Here is a 27,509-nt window from a genome sequence, read left to right on the forward strand (position 1 = left end):
CAATGCAACTGGGTACCTTTCCACAGGTCCGCAGCCGCATGCCCGCAACGCACAGCCCCCCAGCCCGTGTTGGAAGCGTCTGCTGAAACGACAACAAGACTGGACGCCTGTTCTAGAGACACCCAGGCCTGTAGGAACGAGGGGTCGCTCCAAGGGCTGAGGGCGCGGCGACACAGCGCAGTAACAGAGACTCGGTGTGCGCGCGCGTGCCATGCGCGTCTGGGGACTCGATCGTGAAGCCAGTGCTGAAGTGGTCTCATATAGAATAATCCGAGCGGCATGAAGCGGCTGCGGATGCCATATGCCCCAGGAGCCTCTGAAATAGTTTCAGTGGGACCACTATTTTACTGTCGAGCTCTCTCAGACAGTACAGCATCAGCTGAGCGCGCTCTCCGGAGAGGCGCGCTGCCATGGTGACCGAGTCCAGCTCCAGCCCGAGAGAAGAGATCCTCTGCACGGGGGCGAGTTTGCTCTTTTCTCGGTTGACCTGAAACCCCCACAGGTGGAAGTGCCAGAGCACTTTGTCTCTGTGCATAATCAACTCTGTGCATAATCAAAGAGAGGGCAAAATTCAGCCAGTCGTAAAGAAATTGAGTATGCAGATGCCCGCGAGCCGAAGGGGCGCTGAGGCACCCTCCGCGGGCTTGGTGAGGACCCGCGGAGACAGAGAGAGCCCGAAGGGGAGGGCTTTGTATTGCCAAGCTCGACCTTCAAACGCAAACCGCAGAAACTGTCGGTGGCGAGGAAGAGTGGAGACATGGAAATACGCGTCCATCAGGTCTAATGCTGCAGACCAACCCAGAGGACGAACGCACCGGAGGATGCGCTTCTGCGTGAGCATTCTGAACGGCAGCTTGTGCAGGCAGCGGTTCAAAACGCGCAGATCTAGGATTGGCCGTGACCCACCGCTCTTTTTGGGCACGATGAAGCGTGGGCTGTAAAACCCGCTCTCCATCTCGGCTGGAGGGAGCGGCTCGATTGCATCCTTCGCCAGGAGGACAGCAATCTCCTCTCGCAAGACAGGGGCGGACAGAGGGCTGACCCTGGTGAATACACACCCGTGACTTGGGGGGCCGTTTCGCGAACTGAATCGCATAGCCGAGTCTGATTGTGCGTATGAGCCACCGCGAAGAGCTGGCCCGCGCTAACCAGGCAGGCAGAGCTCTCGCTAATGGACTCATCGCTACAATCGCTGACGTACCAGCAGTGGGGCAGAGCGGAGTGGGTGTGCTGATCCGGGAAGCTCGCGGGTCCCACGGAAAAGCTGGAGGTGAGATATTTGCTCTCACTCCAAACCCGAGCTCCGGAGGGGAGGCTCGAGGGGTGGGAGAAAGGAGACCGTCCTCCCAGCGCTCGTGAGCCACTGGCGAAATGCACCGAATCTGCAAGCTAGAAAGCATAGCGTCCCAGACTGGCAGATTTCGGGCTGTCACATCTGGGGAAGTGAAAAGTGCCCTTTCATAATGTTTTCATGGCAGTAAAAAGTGCCGTTGGAAATGGGGCCCCGCCCTCCAGCGGGGAAAGAGCAAGTTCCCTCTTCTCCAGATGGCCTGTCCCAGGGGCGCTTCGCGGTCCGTTGCCGGACTTAGCGGCGTTCTGGGCAGGGGGGCTGCCTGCTTCCGAGGTGCCCGACGCGCTCGCTTCGCCGGAGGCGTGTGCGGGGGCGGAGCAGCTCTCGTAGGCGGGCGCCTTCGGCGAGGAGCAGGTATGAATGGCACGGCGGGCGGAGCGGGCTACGGACCGCCGATAAGACATCACCCACCAACTGCTCTCTCACCGCCTTGAATTCCTGGGTGAATTCACAGACAGTGTCGCCGAACCTGGCTGGGGATATGGGGAAGTCAAGAAAGCGGACTTTGTCGACTTTGCTTATATCAGCCAGGGGTGGCGCTCCTGGACCACTAATGTGGACATCGTCCTCCCCAACGCACACGCAGTGGACTCAGTAGTCCGAAGAGCTAAGTCGGCGGCGGTGCGAAGCTCGTAAGCCTGGGTTGGACCCACCCTCGTGCAGCTCGGCCAGCGCCTGCGCTTGGTAGCGCTGGTAGGTGGCTATCGCATGCAAGGCGGAAGCAGCCTGGCCCGCAGCTATGTAAGCTCTAGCTCCGAGGGAGGTAGATAACTTACAGGCTTTGGATGGGAGACGAGGCGGACCCCGCCAAGAAGAGGCGCCGCGCGGATTTACCGCCATCGCGCACTCAACCTGAGGAATCGCCACATACCCCCTGGCTGTTTCACCGTCAAGAGTGGTTAGGGTGGAGGAACACGCAGCACGAGCAGAAAAAAGTGCTTTACAAGACCGCGTGAGCCTACTGTGCACCTCCGGGAAGAAGGGAACGCCCCTCTAGTCGGTCCGGCCGCGGAGCTGGGGGATAAACCATCTCCAACCCACGGCCGAAGCAGCCCGGGAAAGCACGGCTAACATGTCCGTTTCAGGATCCGTAGTGACAGCACTCACCAGCCCGAAGGGGGCGATCGGGTCTGGATCATCATCGGACAATGAAAGCCCACCCTCCGATGCCGCGGTGGACATCTGGTCTCCGGTGTCATCGGGCGTAAGGGCTACCATCTGTTAGACGGATCGCTTCCCCCGCCCGAAGCTTGGATGGAGCGCTTAGAGGAGCGGGAGGTCCGCGGGCCCGTGGGCGACGGATTATCTCTCGCTGAAACCCTCAGATCTGCCCGAGTGCCCGCTGCAGAGCAGGGGACAACTGGGGTGGTTCGCCCTTTTGCAAAGGCTAACCGCGATCTTGCGCAACAGTCATGGCATCGCAATGACGACATGAACTGCCCGCGAGCAGCGCATTAACATGCTGGACCCCCAGACATGCAACGCAGTGCCCGCGCCCATCATCCGAGGACAGGAAACCACCGCATCCAGAAACGCACAGTCGGAGCGCCGTCCTGATAAGGACGTGCTGCACGACTGTGTTGCTCTTTCTGTGAAGTTTGCAACTTTATACGCACCGCTCTGGAGGACCGGACCCAAAGAACGCCAGGCAAGGGAGAAACCCAGCTCGACCGTCTGCCACTGCGTGTACACACTCTGGACCGGGAGAATGCTCTCGTTCGCTCAGAATCGCTGGTCACAGCAGGAGGAACCCTCATCGACTCGATCAGAAAGTCTCTGAAGCGAAAAGGATAGCGTCTGCTGGCGCCAGGTGAGCTTATATACTCAGTTGATTGCTTATGCCGCTCACCTGCGCAGGCTTGCGCTGCCAATTCATTCTTAATTGGCCCGTTCAATACTCTTCAGACGAGTAGCTTCTGAACCGAACCTCCCAATGCGTGGATTTTACAATCAAATCCACTTATAGTGCTGAAGTTCCCCCCGAAGGGGAACCTCCGTTTAGTCTATAGAAATGAACACCTTGTTTCATTCAGGAAGGCGCAGGCCTATACCCATTTTCACTTAAATAGTTTTCCCTCCAAATTAAAGCTTCAAAAAGATCCAAACAACTTTCCTACACAAAGAATATCAGGAGCCTGAAGTGTCCATAAGTCAGCCTTCGAAGTGGCCCGTTTTGAGCACTTAAAATGACACTTCCATTGTTTCAACTTATATAAATGAAGATCGATGAAAATCACACCAATGATCTAGGAGGAGTTCGAAAGTTATTATTATTATTATTATTATTATTAGTAGTAGTAGTAGTAGTAGTAGTAGTAGTATTAGTAGAAGTAGTAGTAGTAGTAGTAGTAGTAGTAGTAGTAGTAGTAGCAGCAGCAGTAGTTGTAGTGGTGGTGGCAGTAATCAATTGTTTGAGAATTTTCCTGAAACTTTACAAAACTGTTAAATCAACAAAGTGAAGTTTATTTATAAACTAATTTTGAGAGGACCATGTGCTTATGATTGCTTGCAGCTGGCCCCGCACTATTCAATTTATGATTCATCAATCAGACGATTGCCACTAAGCCACTATAAATACCCTAAGTTCCATATAGCAGCCAACTTCATTTTAAAGAATCCCCTCTTCCACCCCTACTACTCCTCCTTTCCTAGATGGGTGGCACGGTGGCCCAGTGGTTAGCACTGTTGCCTCACAGTAAGAACGTCACTGGTTGCAGTCCTTACCAAGCCAGCCGACATTTCTCTGCAGAGTTTACACATTCTCCCCGTGCTCACATTGGGTTTGCCCTGGGTTTCTCGGTTTCCTCCCATCATCCAAAAACATGCGACTTAAGTTAATTGACTTATCTAAATCGGCACCCTAGACATGCTCCTAGCAAGTAGTATCTCTTAAGAGTAATCGCTATCTGTTCATTAGCTACTACAGCAGGGGAGTTCTCGAGATCTACCTAAGCTCAAACTCCCCTTTCGCCTTGCAAATGGGAGGGAGACCTGGGCTCAGAGATCTTATGAGCTCAGGGCTCTCTGCCAGGACAGCATGCCAAACAAGCTTTATAATCAATCATCAGCTAAGTGTGACCTCTTAAAGACATTTTGTGGAATTTCAAATTTGTGAGTTTCTATCCAATAAAATTCAACACGAATGGAATCAATAAAAATAGCTGCTCTGGGGACACTTTATGCAATTACTAAAGATCTCCACAATATAGTAGGAGGAACTGACCCCACATCAGTCTTCAATTCTGCAAATCCTCTTGAACAAAAGTGACAGTGCAGCGATCAGAGCTCTGGGTAATTTGGTCTCTGCTTGAGGTCATCAAAAGAACAGCTGTAATTTACAGCGACTGTTTACAAAGTCAAGCAGAATTCAAGAGGTCGAGTGGCATCTTCAGCTCAGACTCATCTGGTCATTAATCACTTTGAGTTGATTTGCTCCAACCAAGAATTACTGCGAACAGCGGGACAACAGTCACGTGGAAGCCACAGATGTCTGGGATGTATTCTACCCCACAGCTGCCACAGAATGAACTGCTATTTTTGTAGCCTCTCTAGTAACTGAAATCTTACTTTGAAAATCCAGTATTAGCCAACAAATTCCAGCCTGGAGGTTCATGCTAGCCAAAGATGGGCATCTGAAGCCCTGTTTACACCTTCAAGCAAGCACCTTGATTTTTAAAACGACATCAAATTGACATTAGGGGGATGCAAAAAGTGCAAATCAAATTTATGTCAAAAACTTGACATTCATTTGACATCTACTCATTGATGCACCAAAATAATGACACAAAAAGTATTATAAAAATAGTTGTATCTTTTGAAAAGCTCCAATTGCAAATTACAAATTTACAATGTATTTTTGAGGGAATTTTAATTCCTACAACGCATGTAAACTACCGTAATATCAAAATGACATCTAACATTGGTGTCAAAAAATATGTAAAAACAATCAGGACTGTCCTGTAATCTATTGTTGACATGTTTTTGACACCAATGTTAGATGACAATTCGATGTTGTTTGACATCAAGGTAGCTAACTGACATCAAATCGATTAGCATTTTTTATGTGTTTTAATGAGTTTTTAATGTTGTTTTTACATCAAGATGCCCCCAAGATGCATTTTGATGAGAAAATTGATGAAAGAAACACATTCTCGTGTGGTTTTAATCAGTCTTTTATGTCCACTTTTATGATTACTTTGAGTTAATGGACAGGTGTATAAAGAGTTTAGCTTCAAATGCCTCTAAGTGTCATCTGAAAGTTTCTTCTAAAGTGAGATTTTTTTTCTCAGGTTCCTGTGTGTAGGTTCAGTATTTTCACTTGTATGACAACAAAATTCTTTCCACTGTCTTTAAAGTGATATAAGTGAGCATAATCAAGAAGGCTAAAAAATGCTCATTTTAAATGAACGTTTTATATAGCACTTAGTGTAAAGATTTTTGCATCTGAACTCTTAATTTTGGCTTTTTCTGATGCTTCAATCTAATTCTGCAAAATATGCTCTTGAATTAGTTCACCTTCAAATCAAGATTGCAATTTCAGAACAAAATGTTTAAATGCCGTCTAAATAGCTGCTTTAGCAATGCATTTTATAATGTTTAAGAATTAGGTCAGTAGGTAGAGTAGATAGATAGTCTCTTGTGGCTGTTTAAATGCATTCAAACACATGAACATCTATGAATGAGATGAAAACAATCTGGTCAAATGCATCTCTGGAAGTGGGAGAAACTGGACAAGCATTTAGACCCTATTTACATGTGTAAATACCCTCATTTGGCTTCTGTTGAACACAAAATAAGAAATGCTGAAGAATGCTGGTTGTTGGGACTGAAGGCGTGGGTTTTCTGATGGATGTCCGCTCCAGGATGGAGTAACAGGTATAATTTCTCAAGTCTTTACGAATATTAAAAAGTGCCTAGATCACAGGTGTCAAACTCAGTTCCTAGTGGGCCTTAGCTTGGCACAGTTTAGTTTTTAACCCTAATTTAACACACCTAATCAAACTAATTGAGTCTATCAGGCTTGTTTGAAACCTCAGGTAAGTGTAATAAAGCAGGGTTGATCTGAACTCTGCATGGCTCCGGCCAGTTTGACACCCCTAGATTATTATTACTTCCTCTTCAGAGTAAATCTGGAATAATATGTGTGTGTCATTGCTATTTTTGTATGCCAAATGATTTGTGTACTTAGAAGCTTTCAAGCTAGGTCAGGGGTCATGGAGGCCTCTTGAGTAGACCTGGACTCTTGATGGTTTGGAAACAACATTTTACATTGTATGTGTTGAATCTTTTAAAGTTAATTCCTTTATATGTACAGTAAGCTGCCAGTTTGGATGTAGATTGTACATGTTTTTAACCAGAGTACACCCAGACTTGAGTAAGAAACAGATTGTACTTTGTGGATCATTTTACAGGTCTGGGATCAGCTCTGAACAGCCTAGTGGCTGTCTGACATTTGTATGCTTGCGATATTGAGATATTGTCCAGAATTGTAGACGTTCTAAGTCTATCTGTGTTTTAACCAATCTGGTTAAAACACCTACAGTATATGTATGACGCAGTAAATGATGTTATGCGATTATAATTGTTGTGGTTTGAGATTGTAAGCAGAGTGGCCTACAAACTCCTTGCAAGTGTTGAAGCAGGCTTCTGTTGATGAAACTGCAAACTATCTTCAGTAAACTTTCTTTTAATTAAATCTCTGACTCCAACTCTTCTTCATCTGACAGGCTGGACATTTTGGGGTTAAAACTGTCGATTCACTCACAGGACCCATCTTATTCCAATAATCCAAATCACTATGGAAGTCTTATGGATACATCACAAGCCATGTTTATAAATGTGTTCAACAGAAGAAAGAATCTCATATATATATATATATATTCCTATTTTAAGAAATATAGTCTTGGGTCCTTAAAATGAAATTACAAGTTATTTGACATGTTAATAACCAAAATGTGTGCAAGGCAGGACTTTATATCATTCCATTTGCCATGATATTCATGCTACTTGTGAAAAAAAGTGTTGCTTTTCTAATGTGGAAGACATTAAACATAATAAAAATGGCTTGTGAAGCACAGGTCTGCTTTGTGAAGACAGAAAAGCAGCAGAGAGAGTGATGTGTTTCCCCCGAGAGAGCAACGATTTAGGAAAATCCTTGAACTGAAGCAATGGCAAAAAGAAGACATGCAACATTGAGCTTGGAAACACACACACAGTGAGAGATTTGCTCAAGAACTTGACAGGTAAGGATATATCACATTGAATCTGAACTTAAATGGACGGCCAGTCAAATTTTCCATCCTCACTGCTTCCTCCGTCTCCTGTGGCTCAGTGGAGGGTGGAAGGTTTGGCGGGGGGGGGGGGCTTGTATAATATGCAGCATCACGTAGAAGCAGGCGAAAAATCCTGCAGGATTCAATAACAAGAAGGTAATAAGATTAGCACAACACTAATGCAGATGAGGCACTGGGGTGGAGAAGCCAGGGAAGATTTCCCCCTCCCTGGGAACTGAGGGAAGATGCCAATTTACACTGATCTGGAACCAGGATTTTCTCTCACACCCCAAAGCTGTGCAGCAGTGGCAGTCCTGATGCTGTACAACAAGGTGAAGACCCCACTAAAGCTGTGTTCTATTGGTAAACACTAGCATTTGGCTAGAGAAAAAGGGTTAAGGAGGGTAGGTAAGATAGACGTTTATAGAAGAGAAGGTTGGCATACAATGGGGAATCCTAAATGCCTGACTGAGCTGCTGCTTAATTTGGAGAAAGGGCCTACCGTCTGGCAACTAGTGCTGGCTATCCATCTAGCTAGGAAGAGCCTAGAATGAAACCCAGAGAGCCCTGGGTGGAGCTTTGCCCGGTAACTCTCTCTCTCATTGGTCCCCAGAAAGGTGTCTTAGCCAATGATTGAATAGTCTGACAACTGGCAAGGCTCCACTCTGTCAAGCCTGGCTCTGATTCTAACACAACAAACAAATAAACAAACAGCAAAAAAAGCAGTGCAAATCATTATTCTCCTTAAGAAAGAGCCTCAAAGGAGTTTCATTTAAAAAAAAAAAAAAAAAAAAAGATCTTTATTGTGAAAGTCAAATTAGTCTGCTCTTTGGCAAAGAAGCAAATTTACACTGATCTGGCAGCAGGACTTCTGTCACAACCCAACTAAAGCTGTGCACTATGGACAAGTGTGGGAATTTGGTTGGAGAAATAAGGCTGTGGGGCAGATAAGATGGACATTTATAGAAACAAAGGTTAGCATACATTGGCGTTTCCTACATGCCAGACTGAGCTGCTGTTAAATTTGGTATAGGGGTATACTACTAAATAGCAAATAGAACTGGCTAACCATCCAGCAGATCTTGAGGGCTCCTGGGTGGAGCTTTGCCTGGTAACTTTCTCTCATTAGTCCCCAGAAAGGTGTCCTAGCCAATGATTAAATAGTCAGTAGAAACATTCCACCAGAACTGACAAGGCTCTGCTCTATCAAGATTGGTTTCTTTCACAACAAACAAATGAAAAAAAAGAGCAAAACAAGCAGTCCAACTCATTGTTCTTACAAAGAAAAGGCCTAAAAAGGTGTTTCATTTCTAAAAAAATCTTCATTATGATAGTCAAATTAGTCTGCTCTGTGGTGAAAAAGCAAATTTACACTGATTGGGCACCAGGATTTCTGTCGCAAATCAACTAAAGCTGTGCACTATGGACAAGTGTGGGGGAATTTGTTAGAGAAATAAGGCTGTGGGATAGATAAGATGGACATTCATAAAAGCAAAGGTCAGCATACAATAGGGTTTCCTACATACCAGACTGAGCGGCTGTTAAATTTGGTGAAGGGGTATAAAAAACTACCTCGCAAATAGTACTGGCTAACCATCCATCAGATAAGAGCCTAGCATAAAATCCTGAGGGCTCCGGGGTTGAGCTTTGCCTGGTAACTTTCTCTCATTGGTCTCCAGAAAGGTGTCCAAGCCAATGATTAAATAGTCAGTAGAAACATTCCATTGGAACTGAAAAGGTTCTGCTCTATCAAGATTGGTTTCTTTCACAACAAACAAATGAAAAAAAAGAGCAAAACAAGCAGTCCAACTCATTGTTCTTATAAAGAAAAGGCATAAAAAGGTGTTTCATTTCCAAAAAAAAATCTTCATTCTGATAGTCAAATTAGTCTGCTCTGTGGTGAAAAAGCTAATTTACACTGATTGGACAGCAGGATTTCTGTCACAACTCAACTAAAGCTGTGCACTATGGACAAGTGTGGGGGAATTTGGTTAGAGAAATAAGGCTGTGGGATAGATAAGATGGACATTCATATAAGCAAAGGTATTATACAATAGTGTTTTCTACATACCAGACTGAGCTGCTGTTAAATTTGGTGAAGGGGTATACAGAACTACCTGGCAAATAGTACTGGCTAACCATCCAGGAGATAAGAGCCTAGCACAAAATCCTGAGGACCCTGGGTGGAGCTTTGCATAGTAACTTTCTCTCATTGGTCCCCAGATAGGTGTCTTATCCAATGATTGAATGATCAGTGGAAACATTCCACCAGAACTGACAATGCTTTGCTCTATCAAGGACATGTCTGTTTCTTACACAACAAACAAATGAACAAACAGCAAAACAAGCAGTGCAACTCATTGTTCTCGATAAGAAAAAGCCTCACTTTCTTTTCTAAAAATGGCGAAGAAGCAAATTTACCTGTGCCAGCAGGATTTCCCTTACGACCCAACTAAAGCTGTTCACTATGGACAAGTGTGGGAATTTGGTTAGAGAAATAATGTTGAAGGCAGATAAGATGGACATTTATAGAAGTGAATGTTTGCATGCAATAGGGTTTCCTACATGCCTGACTGAGCTGTTGTTGAACTTGATGAAGGGGCCTATAGCCTGGCAAATCGTGCGGGCAAACCATCTATCTCCTGAGGGCCCTGGGTGGAGTTTTGCCCGGTAACTCTCTTTCAATGGTCCCCAGAAAGATGTCTTAGGCAATGATTGAATAGTCAGTGGAAACATTCCACCAGAACTGGCAAGGTTCCGCTCTAGCAAGCATGGGTCTGTTTTCTACACAACAAACAAATAAACAAACAGCAAAACAAGCAGGGCAACTTTATGGTCTCATCAGTATCAAATATGTTTTGTTGCTAATGCTTGGTTAGTACCAAAAGTTAAATTAAAGTTTTTGCATAAATAAATGACACACAAACTAAATGCATATATGCACAACACATTTGCTGCAAACACATAGAATTCATCTAAAAGACAAAGTGACCTTTGGTGTAAAATGTCCATTAGGGAAAAACATACCACAAGTAAACTAACATAAGAGAAGAAGCACTCTGAGCTTGGTGGGAACACAGCCTAAACACTGGAAAAGTCTTTCTTGTGATAGCAAATTTAGTCCTCTCTAAGGTGAAGAAGCCCTTGGTAAGAAGCCCTGGTGAGCCTAAGGAGTCAAGACAGAAGTTCATAGAGAGAGAGAAATTGGCTGCTAACACGATACTTTACAAGCCCAAAATTATCATGGATAACCCAGCACACGCTCGAAGTCTCGAACAGTCTGTCCGAAAGCCCCTTATCTACGGCAGAGCAGCTGAAAAAAAATTAAACTAGCATGTATCAGCTGTTCCTATCAGAGCCACACACGAATGCTTTGTGTCTCTCTCATACAGCAACACACACTCAGCGGCACCTTATTGCACAAGAGGCACCATGTCACCAAGGCAATCTGGGGTGTCGACAAGTAGATTTGACAGGAGCACTGGTGTATGGGAGAGATGGAGACGATACACTGTGAAGAGAAGACTCTCAAGCACCCTCACAAGTTACAGTGCCTTCCAAAAGGGCTAATGGATAAAATCTCTAAGCGTCGCAGTCAGCAGGCCATCACAGTTGAGGGTACAACCCTAAATCTATACAGACCAGCAAGTTCTTGCTCGGTCATTGGAGATTTTCACTCACTGATGGACGTTCTAAACAGTGAGAACCGTGCAGTGGGAAATGGGATAATGTAACTTCATGGTTCAAACTGGATGCTTACAGAATAAACAATGCAAACAAACCTGGCCATCAAGACTTTTGATCAGATGAGATCTAATCTGATTGACTGGATTTCCATGACTTTTAGGACACAACACACTTTTTTAGTTATTTGTTTTTTAAACTGTCAGCTTTCAAATCAAATTACATTTAAAGGGTAAAGGAGTATTTGAGTAAGAAATCATCACAGGATTAAGTAAAACTTCACCAGGGGTTCGTTCTTCGTACCTCGCTTAAATGATCTAAGATTATTTGGCAGATCCCGGATCTTTTAATCTTGACAACTGATCTCTCGCTAATTTGGTTCTTCAAACGAGTTCGCGAATCAGATTAGAATGTCTGGATAAACTGATCTGAGATCGCTGCGTGTGTTGTGAAGGACAGATCTATCAATCCTCGAAATCATGATCAGCAATGCAACGATTGGCTGACGGCACAGCAGCGTAATGGCATCACCTTATTAATATTCAATTATCTATGTGAGCAAAATTACATCAAATTAGCAGTAAACGGTTTGTTAAATATGACACGCAATAACCTTCCACATTTGTTGTGAGCAGCAGGCTTTACACTTTCATGTGTCAAGTGTATTCATCATGTATTTCAATGCAAATCAATGTAGGCCTCTTTAGTTCCACATTTAGAAAATATTTTCTTTATTATAGTAGCCGTTTTTTAATCAGTGTAAAGAATAACTGGTTGTTTAAAAAAAAGCGTTTTCATATTGGTAAAGGCGTCTGCAACTTTTGTGAAGCATCAAATCACCGGCATATTAACTATCAAAACATGTTCATGACTACATAAATGTATTATTGCTTTAGAAAAAAACTGTCACATGTTGTGCATTTCTATTATACACAATTTGTACTAAAGCGATCTAAAAAGTTCATATCAATAAGTTTTCTCTTTGCACCACCAGGTGGCAGTCTTTGTACTTTCATTTCGAGGGTGCAGATTGCATACGTTTTATTAATATGTATAACTTAATTTATTTTATTAATGACTATAACTTTATATATATATATATATATATATTTACCATTTTCCTAAGTGTATATAACTACTACTGTAAGAAAATCAGAATTTGGAACATACTTTCTGTATTAGCTTTGCTTGAACTAAGCCGATCTAATCCTGTTTATATGAATTGAACCTGCTCCCGATCAGGTTTGACCTGGCAGAACTGTTGCTATGACAACAACTCTCGGATCAGCTTTGAAGAACGAAACGATCCTGGATCGTGTCAAATCGTCAATATCCAAATCCAGCTAACTGACTAATCCACGTACGAAGAACGGACCCCAGGTTATTGTCACAAATTACTTGGAAACAAACCAACATGAGTAGAATAAGTTGCAATGTAAAATAAACTTTGTGCCAACAGATCAAGTAAAGCTACAGTCAGAGGCGGACTGGGACAGTATTTTCGTGATATTATATCATAAAATGGCAATGATATTACCTCAGGCCACCTAAAGCCTGATTTATACTTCTGCATCAAGTAACCGGCGTAACCCACGGCGCATGCAACGCGCGTGGCTGTGCATTTATACTTCTACGCGCTGTCTCTGTTGGTCTGCATTAACACTTCCGAAACGCTAGTTGGCAATGAGGTGTAAATCTTCCTCTGTGTCGAGTTTCTTTGCTGCTTTTTTGCGTTTCCTGAACACTTCCGGGATGTACAAGTGGCTCAAACTAGCTCATTTTGAGGCAGGAAAAGAGCGGACGTGCAACAACTTTAACTATGAGGTAAACACAAAACAAAACTTTCCATCCGGAGCTCCTTCACGGTACTCCACACTTGTAAACAATCGCTCGCGGCATTCGCGCGGCTCTCGGTCCCGCCCAGACTCGTCAGCGCTACCAAGCCGACCAATCACAGAGCTTACGCTTACGCTTTTTTGAGAGGTGCACGTCACTGACGGCGACGGCCACGGTGAAGGGCTATGCGGCAGCGCTGTAGCATACGCCGGCGTTTGACGCATAAGTATAAATCAGCCTTAAGCTGCGGTGACTAGTAAGAGAGAGAGGGAAGGGGGGGATGGGGGGTATTAGAGAGGCAACCGGTAACCTGATCGGTGGCTAGTTGGGGTTTTGTGGCAATCAGTAAGTGAAGTGTGGGAGTGGGAATTCAGGGGTTAAGGCGATCAGTGTGCGAAAAGCGAGGCTTGTAGGTCAATCGGTAAGTGACTGAGCAGGCCAGATTCACCAGAAAATGTGCTTCTTATGGCCAGTCCGCACTTGGCTACATTGAATGTAAAATTTGGTCTTGTAGCCAAAAGGTTACTGGTTCACTTACTGTAAGTCAGGGATGTATTGATAAACGGTCGGCTGTGAATGAGAAGAAATAAATGCTTTAAATAAGACTATGCTTACCTTCAGACCAGGATGCACGTTTATAACGAGCAGTATGACATATTGATATACAGGCATATTTAGAAGTGGTGAGTTTAATATATAGGTGTGTGCTAATGGAGATTAGCATGATTACAGTTGAACGACTGAAGTTGCATTGAAGGTTTTGACAGTGCTTCTGGTTCTTTTTCTGGACTTTGAACATCTCAGGAGCGTTGCAGTAAATCACAGATGTCAAATCCGGTTTCTGGAGGGCTGCAGCTCAGCAGTTTAGTTCCAAAACTGCTTTAACACACTTACCTGTATGTTTTAAACAAAACTGAAGAACTCAAATAGTTTGGTCAGGTGTTGGAAGGTTGTAGGTGTTGTAGCGTTGGAACTAAACTGTCCCGAAACTGCAGCCCTCCAGGAACAGGATTTAACACCTGTGCTTTAAATGGAGGACAAGTGAGCTCCCAGATTTCATCAAAAATGTCTTCATTTGTGTTCCAAAGATGAATGATCATCTAAAGGGATTGAAACCACAAGAGGGTGAGTATTTAATAACAGTTTTGTTTTATTTTTTATCAAGATTCTGCTTTTCAGTTTGTCCCAGTATTAATGTACTGGGTGACTCGCTATTGTAATGGGTTAATGTGAATATGATGGAGTGAATACAATAAGTGTTATTATTGGGAGATAAATTGTTATGAAGGGATAGTGGCCAGCAGGTCCACCATCATTTCAAGAATGAGTTAATAAAATGGGGCAGCATATGGACAAAATGGCATTCAAAATACTTGACATACTGGTGGTTTATCAGATAATGTGGAGAAAGTATTTGGAAATCTTGAAGGGCGCTGAATAAGGTACTGTAGTTTTTAGTGAGACGCATACTAAAAGCATAATTGTTCTATTTTAAGCTGTTTTTCTTTTGAGCTTATTTTGGTTATGTTTATGCTTATTTTAGTTTCTGGCACACTGTTGAGATGAGGTAAGGAAAGGAGATGTTGAAAATGACTTTTGGGTGAACTTTTTCTTTAGCAGTTAATCACCAGTGTGTAATCTTAAAACCACATAGGGTTTTCTGTACACGTGTTACTACAACCAACTCTATAGCAAGTATGTTGAGTCACTGAGTCTGTAAATGACTGTCTTTTCAGCCCTTTTCTCTTCTTTCATCCCTTCCAATCCCTTAGGGACTGAATGAATGCATTTTCACCATATGCAAGCCAAGTTACTGAAACATGGACTGACTGGCGGCTACTCTACAATGACTGGCCCTTCAGTTCTGAACCATCAGGATAAGCTACAAACAAAAGCAAACTTACAGAAACAACTGGAACTAAAGGCAGGCAAACAAATGAATCCTGTCTTCTGCAACGACTGGGAGTCAAGAAAAAAGGCGGGAAAATCTCAGCAACACAGCAGAAAATGAACTAATTTTGGGTTTGCCGCTCTCAAGAAGTGTTTACCCTTAATTTACCTTGCCATGACAGTGTGGGTTAATACCTACATTACTTACAATGTGGATATATGAGGTATATTAGGTTTTTGGCTTTTGGTTTAAATGAAGTTTATTCTGCCATATTGCCTGGCTGTCACTGGAACAAGAAATAGAATAGCTTTTTTTATTGGATGCTATATTGCTGAAGAACTTAACACATTTATTCTGTATTACAGGAAAACACTTCGAATTGTGCCAAACACACTCAACACCAACACACACACACACACACAAATAACACACACTCTCATATACAGTAACTGTCCCCTATTGGCTGGCAGACTTTCTCAGTTGGCCCTCAGAGTTGGAACAGAAATCACAGCAGGAGAACAGCAGGGAATGTCTGGCGATTTGGGAGTAAGTGAGTGTCTGTTTGTGTTGAGCATCAGACAATCACCTGACTGGCTGACAAATAGAGAGATAATGGCAAGAGAGAGAGCGAGAGATGAGGCAATACAAGGTACTCGTCAGAAAGCAAATTGCACCTTTGGCTGGCGACAATTACATTCCGGCTAAAAATATTGTATGCTGGCACAGCTGTGTGCATTTATCAGTAGGGCTGCGAATCAAAAAATAATGATTTTCATAGCATTCGTTTTTTATGAAGGCTCTTGAATATGATGCAGATGGAACACTGTACTAAATTAAGCAAAATATAATGACCTTACAATTCCTATTCACTTCAGAATTATTGACTAAATACTTCTTTACAAAATAATATTCATTAGATTTGTGTAATGTGTTAATCTTTCATGCCATCCATTGTTTATCTTTAAGTTCAGGTAGAAGAATAGACAAATTTGACATAAAAAACTGAAAGAATATGCAAAACTGCTTGTTTGCATTTAAAATCTTACAGAATTTTACACACAAACTATATTATAATGTATGCACCAGACACTTTCTTATATACACATTTTGAATGTGTTTCACACAGCTGAGTGGGCTTGTGATGTATTTATGTGTGTGTGTGTACTTGTTTATGTGGTATATGAGATTTCCACAGATTTTTAGCCCATGATTGAGACTATTGATTTACTTGTGTATTTAAATGTATATTTATTTAGTTTTTTTTTTTTTAATTTCAGTAACATTATTGACTAATATAAAAATGTTCATATGATTTATTTTCAACAGAGTTTGTAAAGTAATATTATCAGTCTTTTACTAGATATATTATATAAGAGACTTGCTTTGTTTACTAATTAAGTGGATCAATTTGGATTTGCATTCTAAACATTAAGCAAAAGTTGTTTTTGTTGGTGCCAATAGCTTAGTGGTAAAGTGTGCCTTCATATAGCACCATGGTGCTTATGACGACCCAAGTTCGATTTCCGGCTGAAGGTTCTATGCTGACCCTTCCCCTCTCTCTGCTCCGAATACTTGCCTGTCTGTTCTCCGCTATCCTATCCCAATAAAAGGTAAAGAACCCCTAAAAATAATTATAAAAATATCTCTTTTTTATTTCATATATAAAACATTTAGTTACGATATTCCCAAAACTATTCTGCAAAAAAAGTCTATTCTTTAAAAAAAAAAAAAAAAAAGACGTTGAAGTAATTGCAAAAAATGTCTGCAGATTCTGTCTGGCCCTAGGTACTACCTAGTTGTAATAGGTAGGTTTTACTGGGAGGTTTACGAGTCCTTATAATTCAAAATGCTTAAAAATCACATTTAACAGAATATTTTGACAATAATGTCCTGCGAATGTTGGGTTTAGTGGCAAGGGTAAAGTAATGTCACAAAATAAGGGTTTCGTTTTAAAACTATGAAATACATTAGGCCTATGGAGAGTCCTCATAAATCATAAATACATTTATGTGCATGCGTTTGTGTAGAAAAAAAAACCTGCTAAACTAACTTTGTCATTGCTGATCTCTGATTATTTAAAGTGCTTCTTTTGTCCTCATGTGCAAGTCACTTTGGATAAAAGCATCTACTAATTGAATAAATGTAAATGTCCAGCATCAAAAATAACTGCCGTGTCAGTCAAAAACAAGCCCTGATTACAGACAGTAAATGTGATACAGTTTAGTACACTTACAAAAACGAATCATGGAGTAATTGCGCCTACATTGAAACAATGTTTTTATCTTTAGTTTCTACACATGACACAGGAACATATAAGGTTTAGCAAACTGCTAAGTAGTTTAAAAGTTCTTACCTTTAGACTCTGATAAATCAGGATTCAGGATGACATGTTTACTCTCCTCTCTGTATGGTCACTTTTTGATGATTCCGAATGCTCCTTTCTTCTTTTCAGATCCAAAGGTACTGTATGTTGTCACAATAACAGCTTCACCCACTTCAAAACACCCAAATCGTCTGTGAAAGTCCACTGAGGAAAAATGGAGAAGAAAAATATGAATTTGATTACATTTCAACAAAATGATTGCATCCGTTATTCTAAACTCTACTAGCCGGGCTCCCAGCTAACTCTATCAAGCCTCTTCAGCTGCTCCAGAACGCAGCAGCATGAGTGGTCTTCAATGAACCTAAAAGAGCACGTCACTCCGCTGCTCATCCGTTTGCACTGGCTGCCAGTTGCTGCTCGCATCAAACTCAAAGCTCTGATGTTTGCCTACAAAGCGACTTCTGGCTTTGCTCCTTCTTATCTGCTCTCACTTCTGCAGATCTATGTGCCCTCCAGAAACTTGCGTTCTGTGAATGAACGTCGCCTCGTGGTTCCATCCCAAAGAGGGAAGAAATCACTTTCGCGAACGCTCACGTTTAATCTGCCCAGTTGGTGGAATGAACTACCTTACTGCATCAGAACGGCAGAGTCACTCGCTGTCTTCAAGAAACGACTAACAACTCAACTATTTAGTCTCCACTTCACTTCCTAATCTGCAATTGCCTCTCTGGATATACCACTAACTGTACTCAAAAAAAATTAAAATAACTAAATAAAATTTACTAAAATACTAAAATATTACTAATACTTTCCTTCTTAGACTGTACTGACCTGAAACTTGCCTATAGCACTTATTCATTGTTGCTCTTATAGTTGTGTAAATTGCTTCCTTGTCCTCATTTGTAAGTCGCTTTGGATAAAAGCGTCAGCTAAATGACTAAATGTAAATGTAAATGTAAGCCATCCCATATTTATTGTTATTGTGCACATATAAACACGCTTAATTCTAAAGCCTAAAGATCTGTCAAGAACAAAAGATTTTGCTAAAACCTATTCTAATTTTCTTGTATCCTTAGCAATAAGGAGTACAAAAGAATTCATCAGTCATGTCTGGCACCAAACAAGAAAAGATCTGAAATTAAGATTGCAGATAAGAAGGAAAGACTCTTTCATCCGAATGAATACTTGATCAGCAGCAGTACTATACACAAATGGAAGTGAAAATAGGAAAGTGTCAGATTAAATTTTCTGAAATGAAACCAGCTTGTCGACATACTGAAGGGTATTTGCACTATATTGTCTGCCTCTAATGAGAAGAACAAAATGGACTGAACCATTTTACCTTACCTCTTAAATGTCACCATGGTACCAATTAAAATGTCATTGAGGTAAGAGAAGTGGAGTTAAATTACTTGAGTGTTCTACACAAGACTACAACATACCTGGATATTTCTACAACTGAGGGCACTTTTATATATTGTGTCAGTGACCCATTCTGTGGCACATTCTTCACTCAAAATATAATAGGACAATGTGCAAGAGGAATAATTGTGGAAAAAATATAGATTTCTCAGTTATTAACATTTGAACAAAAAGTGGCATGCTCAAAATGATTTATACACTTCTCCAGGCTGTCCGCAGGGTCTTAAAAATATTAAAAGTTGATAAATCAATTATGAAAAATTAAGGCCCTTAAAAGGAATTAAAAAGTCTTCAGCGGTGTTTTGCGAGGTCTTAAATTTTGTTCAAGTGTTGTCTAATGTGTTTGACTCCAAAAAAGCATAAATATATTTATTTTCTTCCGAACATTAACAATGGCATTCTCGAACCACGTGATTGTTTTGGGCTGGGGCGTGTCCGGGCAAGCTCCTCCATCCAGGTAATGTCACATAATTTGCGACAAAAGCAGGAAGGTGATGTGACGCTCTCCACATATAGCAAAACCATAAAACGAATCAGGCGACCAAATGGGAAAATGTAAATGTGCGTACTCCTGTGTGGAGAAAGACGAGTTTAAACAGCGGCTGAAGCCTGTCGCTGAAAACAACAGCGTAGTTTATTCTTTCAAGCTTTGTTTCTTTTGAGCTTATCTGAGTTCTGCTGCATGATTGTGCTCCATCGATTTACTTAACTACAACTGTTTATTAACAACTGTTTATTAGATGAAAAGTTTACTGATACTGATTAGAACTTGAAGTGGCGATGAGGTCTTAAAACATTCTGAGAAGGCCTTTAAAAAGTCTTAAAATGGATTGACATTACCTTTAGGATTCCAGCATATATCCAGTTTTCAATAATCAATAGAAAAGCATTTATTGGCTATTACAGTCATCCTATAATTGCTGACTCCACTTTTTGCATGTCTCCACTGCTATTTTTCCCCCTTCATCTTTAGCAAAGAGCCTCATCCTCTTTCAGGTTAGAGGGTCTACCTGTCATCACCCTGATCTTTAGCTCCCTTCACAGATTCTTAATCAGATTTAAGTCAGGACTGTGGCTAGACCACTGCAAAACATTATTGTTTTTGCTTGCTAACCAATTCTTCACCACTTTTGCTGAGCATTTTAGGTCATTGTCATGCTGAAATATCCACTAATCCCCAAGGCCAAGTTTTTCTGCAGACTGCCTGATGTTGTTGTTAAGAATTTTGATATATTACTCCTTAAAACTGTTATGAGGAGGGTCAAATTAATAATAACTTACTTTGTTATTACCTTAGTATTTTTTAATGTTATTATTGAAGCTAGGGAGCTATTAGTAGATTTCCTATTTTTCTTTTTGATATAGGATTAAACTTGCTGACATCTCTTATAAGGATGGAAATATATCTACAATGGTTTGTTGAGGTGATGTTGTATTCACTGCACACATGTCAAAAATAATATAATTAGAACTTACATCATTTATAATGCAGTAAATGGTTGAACATGTCTGTCTTCCATGGACAACATTTTATAAAAACTGGAAAATGTTTCTGTCTCATAATATTTCACTTATTTAACTGGAACCACAATATAATTGTTAAGTTGTGTCATCTTTTAGTGTGACACCCCTATTTACTGCAAATGTCCAATAAGTCATGGAGAAAAAACAACATTATTGAATTTCATATATAATAAATAGCAATATATGAAGATGTGGTCCAACATTGAAGATAAATTGCTCTCACACTTGTATATTATGAAGATTTTTTTTCTGTCCTCCTATTGAACGTATTTAACATATGTAAAATTAAAAATAAAAAACTGTAAGAATTGAAAAAGCTAGTGACCTCTTATATTTTCTCAAACATCAGACATCAAACTAAATAAATGTTGTTGTTTTTTTATTAAGAAATTTTCTTCTAGTTTTCCAAAAAAAAAATAAAAAATACATTTTTCACTGCCTGTCAACTATCCATAAATATCCTTAAATGAGCCATCCACCATTTCGTTTCACAAAATGTTAAAATTTCCATTTCGAAGGACACAACACACAATAAAGCACTGCTTTGGTCGGAGATTGATAAACTAGCAAGTGTGAAATTTCCATTTTTAGGAGCATCCTTTTTCAAATTTCAAATTGTCAAAAGTGACCATAGTTGAAAAACCAATCAACTATACACACACGTTCACTTCACATCACATCACATCCTCTTTCATCGACAAAATGTGTCTCACCCAGAAAGGCAGAACAGAGAGAGAGACGAAGAAAGTAAAACCTATTATTAGAGGAAAAGTGAGAAATAGGCAGGAAATAGAAATTGGAGATGATGTGTGATGTAATTTGAATAAGGCCGACAGATATGAAAGGAAATCAGAAAGTGAGATAAAAGAGAATGAAAGATTTAAAATAAGAAGCAGCGGAGAGTACTGTACTGTGTAATAATAAGTATTAGGGTGTGGGCGAGATGCGGTTCTTTTTCTGTCTTTGCACAACCGTGTTACTCAGAAGTGGCCACAATTTATTCCCTAATAGGATACAGGATACAGACCAAAAAAATACAATGACATAAGGATGGAAGGATTGATAGATAGATAGATAGATAGATAGATAGATAGATAGATAGATAGATAGATAGATAGATAGATAGATAGATAGATAGATAGATAGATAGATAGATAGATAGATAGATAGATAGATAGATAGATAGATGAAAACAAGCACGACATGATGTGAGTGAGCAGAAGCAAAGATGAAAATGATGTTTCGATCCAGTGTGCTGGCAATCAATGCGGAGCAGAGAGCCGTGACCACATGGAGAGGAAGCGACGGATGAGATTTAGGAAGAAACATAAGTCTATAACAGACAGGAAGTGACAAACGGAATGACAAACACGATTTTTTAAAAAGCGCAGTCAGTCGTAAAGCATGAAAAGAGTAAAAAGCTCAAAATACCTAACACATTACAGATATACATAAAAAATAAGATCTCAAAGGTTTCCCCAAGATGGCAATGAGACTCAATGCAAATCAGATGGTGTCTAATACTACTCATGTGTTTTGCCTGACAATAAGACCACTATAATCTCAAATATTCCCTCTGTAGAGCTTCAGATGAGATCTTAATATCTAAAACTGCGCTCAGATTTTCGAGTGTTGACTAGCAGAAGTCTTTGTATTTCCCTCTGCTGCGCTGTCACTATCGCCCATTCTCTTTATTTACCTTGTTATTTTGTCAATCTCTTTCTCACCATCATCCTGCGCTCCCACTTGTCGCACTTGTCTGTTTATTCTTAATTTCCCAGTCTGGTTCTTCTGTCTGTCTCAAAACCCCCTCGAGGAAAGGCCCAAACATCAAGTTTCAATACCACAGGACAAGTTCTATCCTTTTGATATGGCTGTTTATGTCATAACAACCTCTCCATCTCTCTATCTAGTAGCATCGTTTGTGTTTTAACACCAACTACGGTGTAGTTAAATACCTGTTCTAAGAAGTCGGATTATTTTGCAAATACCTTCCAGCAATGTGATCAATTTCAATATTTCTATCTCACGAGGACAATTATTACACTTAGTTTGATAAAAGAAAGATTACCAAGGTTTCATCAAGATAATTGGATGTATTTTTCCCCTCGTGTGGACACTACGAGCATCCAAGGCCACAGAGATGTTATGTAACAAGTAATCATCTTTATAAAAAGCAGTAAGAGTTTGTACTAGGTTAAATAGCAGAATTTTCTTGTTTCATTCAATTGCTGTTTTAAAGATTGTTAAAAGAGCCTTTATAGTATTAAATTAGGTGTAATTACAAATATATTACAGATATATAGTCAACCACACTTTAACCATAGTTTTGCAATTCTAACTATAGTTTAATCATGGTGGTAGAACTAGTTATACAAACAATAAACCATCTGCTAGCGCGAAGTACCAGGGCTATTGTTTTTTTAGTCTGCCTACCAAAATTTATTAACAGTTTGACTTTTAGGCTATCTAGATACCCCACTGTGCACGGTGTAGATAGATTTTTGTAGCCTGACTAAAAAATAAAAAATAAATTAAAATAACTACCAGATTTTGCAAACCCTGGGTTATATTACCTATACTATGATGGATGGATGGATGGATGGATGGATGGATGGATGGATGGATGGATGGATGGATGGATGGATGGATGGATGGATGGATGGATGGATGGATTGATGGATGAATGTAGACCTAAAGACAGATAGGTAGAAGGATGGATGGATGGATGGACGGAACAATAAATAGATATAGACAGACAGACAGATAGGCAGAACGATGGATGGATGGATGTAACACTACAATACAATTGATTGATAGATAGAAGGAAAGATAGAATGATAGATAGATGGAAGGATGGAACAAAAATACAACTGAACAATAGATAAAAGTATGGACGGACGCCCGCCTGCCAGCCTGCCTGCCTCCCTGGCTATCTAAATACCCTGCTGGGCACGGTGTAGATAGATTTGTAGATAGATTTAGCCTAACTGAAAAAAATAGTCCCATTAGTCAGGCTACCAGATTTTGCTAACCCTGGGTTATATCACTTTTACTATAATAAAAGATGGATGGATTGATGGTTGGATCTAGATACCCCACTGTCGGTGTAGAAGAAATTTTGTGTAGATAGATTTTGGTAGCCTGATTGAAAAAGAAATAGCCCCGGGCTACCACATTTTGCAAACTCTGGGTTATTTTACTTTTAATACAGTAAAACCATGTTTAATTGTTGCAGTTTCACATACAGTGTTTTCAACGTTCTATGGACAGAGAACACATTCAAAGTTTAGAATTTTACAGTTAAATCTATTTGGATCCAATGGGACACAAAACCAAATGGGTTAAGCAGTTCCTTAAAGCAGAAAAAATTAAATAATGAAATGCCAGCCCAAAGTCCTGATGTAAACCTGAATGAATATCTGTAGAAAGTTACAGTATGGCTAAGAAACCCACTAAAGTCAGTGTGAGTGGCTAGTTAAAGTATGTTTGTGAGGGAATAGTGATGTTCTGAGATTATAGATGTTTGTCAAATACTTGTAAAGTTCTGTAAGTTCTGTAAAAAATGCTAACTGCAATCTTACAGTAAATGGATGCAACTATCAATCCAATTTATTAATCAAGAGGTTCCAAGTCTATATTATAAGAGTAACAAAATATAAGCACTATCCCTAGTAATCCTTTATTTTACTTTTAAAAGTCCCAAATATGGGGCGACATGGTGGCTCAGTGGTTAGCACTGTCGCCTCACAACAAGAAGCTCACTGGTTTGAGTCCCAAATGGGCCAGTTGGCATTTCTGTGTGGAGTTTGCATGTTCTCCCCGTGCTCACATGAGTATCCTCAGGGTGCTTCGGTTTCCCCCACAGTCCAAAAACCTGAGAGTATAGGTGAATTGAATAAACTAAATTGGCCGTTGTGTATAAGTGCATATGTGAATGAGTGTGTATAGGGAAAGGCATCCGCTGTGTAAAAAATATGCTGCATAAGTTGCCAGTTCATTCCGCTGTGGAGACCCCAGATAAATAAAGAGACTAAGCCAAAGGAAAATAAATGGATGAAGTTCCAAATACAAACACAAACAATGTTGGTGAGTGACACTCACCAAAGTTTCTCTCAACAATGACATCAAAGAACTTGTACTGTGCATGATCATGGATTGAACAAATACAGTACTGTTGGTGTAGCTTATAGCTACTTAGAAATGTTTTTGTGTGTTTAAAGTTCATAAATGTTGTTTGTGTACCTGCATTCTTGCTTGAAGAACAACAACCTTCTCATCTAGTCTCCTACACACCTGCCTCCACATCTGACCCTTTGCGCAACTTATAAAAGACTATGCATTACTTCAGTGCGTCAAAAACGCCTACTACCCATCAAATCTTGACGTTAGCAATGTATTTTCTCGATGCCAATGAGATTGTAAATGTGCCTAATTACAGTATCGCAATAATAAGAGCAGACGGTGTAGCCAGTGATGACTCACAATGAAGTGTTCAGCGGGCTGTAGCCACAGGGATGTAGACCGTATCACTCTATACAAACACACCAGGATTGAACATCAGTCTTTTGAAAATAAATCACACCGACCTCCCCCATTGACGTTTCTAAGGACAGGCGAAGGAGAGCTATACTGTCACTTCAATAAGACTTGAGGAAGAAAAATACACATTGTGTCTTTGACGACGTGTCATGTCACATTATGTTTCACCTTGCAGATGAATTGCAAGCAGACAGGTATGATTTAAAGGTTTGTTTACTCATAAATGATTTGTGCATCCTGGATTAAAGCTATAATTTTTGACGTTTCACTTCATAGGGTGTGTGAGTTGAGGAGTTTTTTTTTTTTTTTTTTTTTTTTTTAAGAGACAACTAAACAACTGTCAGATGCCCTTGTCTGTGACAACTTAGCCTCCAGAAACTTTGAGCATCAAAGTGTCTATTATTATTTTGCTCACTTGGTTCTCGAGTATTAGAATTGCGTATCTGTTTTTGCATTGTCAAAATTTTTATGACAATTCAGTCTAGTATGTGTTCCACTTGTTGAATATTTTGAAGGTGTTTCATATCTTCCTGTAGCTCAAATATTAGAACGTGGTGCTAGCAGTGACAAGGTATTGGAGTCAGTTAGGCAAAAATGTTACTAAATGTGTTTTTTTTTTTCACGCTTTCACGTATAGCAGTAACATAGAGCCACAGTTCACTTGGAAGCTAAACTACCTGCTGTCATTATTACTGAATGATTATCTTCTTCTTCATTACAGAACAATTAAATTGCATGTGAATATAAACAGAGTTTTAGCTTGTCAGTAAGCTATTTAATCATGTAGCCCAATTATGCAGTCTAGCATGTGTAAATGTAACCATGCTGGTGCTACACCACTCAATCCGCTCCAAGCTGAGATTGAACTGGCAACCTTCCGCATGAGAGACGGTTGCTGTAACAAGGAGGCCAAAGACCATGGCCTCTAGTGTCTGTCGCTAGAGCACCTTTAGAGTTAGTAAGGTTTACCTGCACAGCACTTGACTAGCTGGCCTTAGCTACACTAAACCTCCTTAACCTCACCACCATCCAGGTCACAGCACCAATGTAACCGATGGTCCTACACCACCCAAACCATTCTAAGCTGGGATCGAACTGGTGACCTTCTGCATGGGAGTCGGTTGCCCTACCAAGGAGAATAAAGATGGCCTCTAGAATCTGTGGCTAGAGCACCTTTAGAGGTCAGAAGAGTGAGGTTTACCTGAACAGCACTTTACTAGCTGGCCTCCGCTACATAAATATTGGTTGCATCACTTTGTAGCCTATTGGGATATCTGTATGGAAAACAACATAGTAATTGCACAACAGTATATATTCCCTCAGAAATTTGTGACAAGAGGGTTTCAGGCAGGCTGGCATGTGTAAGCGTGGGTTGCATCACTTCACATCCCGTTGAGATATCTATATGGGGACTAACACAGTATTAGCACAACAAAACGTGCCAGCTGTAGGTCTAACCTAGTTTTTAGCATGGCTAAGATGTGTTCATACAAGCATCGACCACGAATAGTGTGGGAAAATAAAATGATCAATAAAAGGTCAACATGCAGACTCTCTCATTGACATGCTAAGTCATGGGTGGCCAACTCTTGACCTAGAGGGCTTTTATCCTTTAGAGTTCATCTCCTTCCCTGGACAAGCACGCATAAAAATTATAACCTGTGTCTTTGGGATTGCTTGAAAATGTGTTTGCATTTACATTTAGCAGACACTTATGCAAAGCAATTCACACAATACACACTGTGAAAACACAATTTGCTTTACACTCTTTGCTTAACCCCAGGGTATCATCATTCTAAACACTGCTTTTAATCGCAGGTTAGAACACGTACTGTAGTTTGAAAGCAGTGTTAGCACCAGATTTTACCTAGCGTTATGAAGCTCTGCTCCAAAGCATTTGGTGTTTGGAATTTAGGAATGTACAGTGTAAAATGATTCTTAGGAATATTTGTTAACTCCAAGTATAGTATAAGCAGTGTGAAACAACCCAGCAGACGTCATCTGAATAATATTAGGTTAAATTTAGGTTGCCAGCATCTAAGGACAATGTTATTTTGACGTCCAATAACAACTAAAACTGATGTTGATATTTTGTCAATTTTAGGTTGTGTTGGCAAGTGACCAAAATCCAACGTTAAACCAGCATCTTAAACCAATGTCATATTGATGTCGAATACTGACGTACTGTTCATCAGGTACGGCAACTAAAATCCAATGTTTGTTAGATGTCATATTGGTAACGTCGACACAACTTCAAGCTGTTACATCTTTAGACGTTAATATATAAATATATATACAGTTGAAGTCAGAATTATTAGCCCCCTTTGAATTTTTTTCTTCTTTTTAAAAATATTTTCCAGATAATGTTTAACAGAGCAAGGAAATTTTCACAGTATGTCTGATAATATTTTTTCTTCTGGAGAAAGTCTTATTTCTTATATTTCAGCTAGAAGAAAAGCAGTTATTAATTTTGTAAACACCATTTTAGGGACAAAACTATTAGCCCCTTTAAGCTATATTTATACTTGATAATCTACAAAACAAACAATTGTTATACAATAACTTGCCTAATTACCCTAACCTGCATAGTTCACCTAATTAACCTAGTTAAGCCTTTAAATGTCACTTTAAGCTGTATAGAAGTGTCTTGAAAAATATCTAGTC

The 27,509-nt window shown here is 40.5% G+C and overlaps 1 protein-coding gene across 2 annotated transcripts in view; it reads right to left on the reverse strand.

Annotated features, from left to right (window-relative positions):
• Positions 1–27,509, reverse strand: part of elfn2a (extracellular leucine-rich repeat and fibronectin type III domain containing 2a) — a 245,415-nt gene that overhangs the window by 100,330 nt on the left and 117,576 nt on the right. For both annotated transcript variants that reach the window (XM_087302269.1, NM_001365944.1), the window contains 1 exon segment: positions 17,388–17,561. The gene's annotated coding sequence lies outside the window, so the exon portion shown is untranslated.

Source organism: Danio rerio, chromosome 22 (assembly GCF_052040795.2).
Source record: "Danio rerio strain M-AB ecotype USA chromosome 22, GRCz13ab, whole genome shotgun sequence".
NCBI lineage: Eukaryota > Metazoa > Chordata > Actinopteri > Cypriniformes > Danionidae > Danio > Danio rerio.